This window comes from Cryptotermes secundus, unplaced genomic scaffold, assembly GCF_002891405.2.
Source record: "Cryptotermes secundus unplaced genomic scaffold, Csec_1.0 scaffold7582, whole genome shotgun sequence".
Classification (NCBI taxonomy): domain Eukaryota; kingdom Metazoa; phylum Arthropoda; class Insecta; order Blattodea; family Kalotermitidae; genus Cryptotermes; species Cryptotermes secundus.
In genome coordinates this window covers 32,428-34,485 of record NW_019718389.1, presented here as the reverse complement: position 1 = coordinate 34,485, position 2,058 = coordinate 32,428, and the positions used below count along the sequence as shown (strand labels likewise).

At 40.2% G+C, this 2,058-nt stretch overlaps 1 pseudogene; it reads left to right on the top strand.

Moving 5' to 3' along the window:
* The first annotated feature begins 164 nt into the window (after positions 1 to 164).
* LOC111861355 lies at positions 165 to 2,058 on the top strand (annotated as a pseudogene).

Here is a 2,058-nt window from a genome sequence, read left to right as displayed (position 1 = left end):
GGCCTCATATCAAATGGTAGTACAATCCTTTCCCACATATTTTAATATTTATATCACTGACAATGGCTTTCCCTCAGCAAGAAATGTTGTAGACCTCATTTTCGAGGTATGTAAGATCAGGCGTGAAGACCTTCGGAAAGAACTAACAATCCAGCAAAAGTAAGATTTCTTGAACTATATTCATGGCCTGAAGATTGATTATATACTTCCAGATGTGCCAACCAGCAAGAGGACATACAAAGTGAAAAATATTACAAAAAGTCCAGCTGAACTGTTCTTTGAATTGGATGATCACACATGGATATCTGTTGCAGAATTCTTTGCCTATGAGAAGAAGATAATTCTATCATATCCACATCTCCCACGTCTTCATGTTGGCTCCGTGAATAGGCTGAAACCAATCTATGTTCCAGCAGAGTTGTGCACGGTGACAGGGGGTCAAGTAACAATCAGAAAATTGAATGAGACACAAATATCAGACATAATAAAGAACACTACAACATCTACCGATATCAGGAAACATAAGATTAAGTGAGTGCTGCGGTCAATGTGATTCAACGACGATCCTTGTATGAAAGAGTTTTGCCTTTCAGTCAGTGACCGATTTGAAAAAGTAGAAGCTTGTGTACTAGAGGCACCACAGTTACAATATAATGTTGAAGTGGACAAGAAAAATGTTGTAAAACCTATGAAGGGTGTTTGGAGGCCATTAAAATTTTTGAGCAGCAACAAGCTTTCTCACTGGATTATTCTGAACTTAAACAAATATACAACAGAAGATTAGATGAGACGGTTTGCAGTTGAAATGCATAATGTGGGACGAACTATGGGAATGGACATTGCTCCTCCTCCTCCCCCAAAGAGTATGCAGCCTCCATCAAAAAATATATATCAACTAATGGAATTCTTTAAAACAGTAAAGAGAGAAGTTCAGCTGGTGGTGGTGGTTGTTCCTGATAGAGGAGACTGCTATGCTAAAGTGAAGAAAGTAACAGAGCTGAATGTTGGAGTATTGACTCAATGTGTGATGGGAAGAACAATGTCACGTTTGAATCCTGCTGTATGTTCCAACATTCTATTGAAAATCAACTCAAAACTGAACGGTATAAACCACACATTTGCTTCAGTATCAAGGCCGCCATGTTTATTTCGCCCAGTTATGATAGTAGGAGCTGATGTGACCCATCCATCGCCTGATCAGCTTAGCATTCCTTCAGTTGTTGCTGTAACTGCCAGCCGTGATCCAAAGGCTTTCAAGTACAACATCCAGATTAGGTTACAACCTCCGCAGGTAGAGATCATTGAAGACCTGGAAAATATCATGAGACAGCAGCTTCTGTTCTTTTATAGAAAGACGTCTGCTTGCAAACCAGAGAGGATAATATTTTTTCGAGATGGTGTAGGTGACGGACAGTTCGCACAGGTTTTGAACAGTGAGGTGAATGCAATTTGACGTGCTTGTTTTTCTATGGGCCAAGAATATGAACCTAAAGTGACATTCCTGGTGGTGCAGAAACGTCACCACACCCGATTCTTTCCAAGAAGTGAGGATGCAGATGGGAGATATAAGAACGTTCCACCCGGTACAGTGGTTGATCGTGAAATTACTCACCCGACTGAAGTGGACTTTTATCTGGTTAGCCATTCCAGCATCCAGGGTGTTAGCAGACCTACCAAGTATCATTTATTGTGGAATGATGATGACAGTATGACAGAAAATGAAATTGAAAAGATTGCATACTACTTATGTCATATGTTCTCACGTTGTACACGCAGTGTGTCCTATCCAGCACCTACATATTATGCACATCTTGCTGCTAAGAGGGCTCGTGTGTACCTGGAGGGAGAGAACATTAAGCTGTCTAATCTACAAAGTCAGCAACATATATGTGCTGTCTTGAAAGAAATTGTTTCAGACCATCCCATGTTTTTTGTGTAAAACTTCAGCTGGCATAAGGAAATCATGTGCAATAGTTCCAAGAGTTGTCAGTTCAATAGTAGCCACTACCAAGAAACGACTAGTGACATGACTAGTAATGAAAGAATGAAAAACAGGAG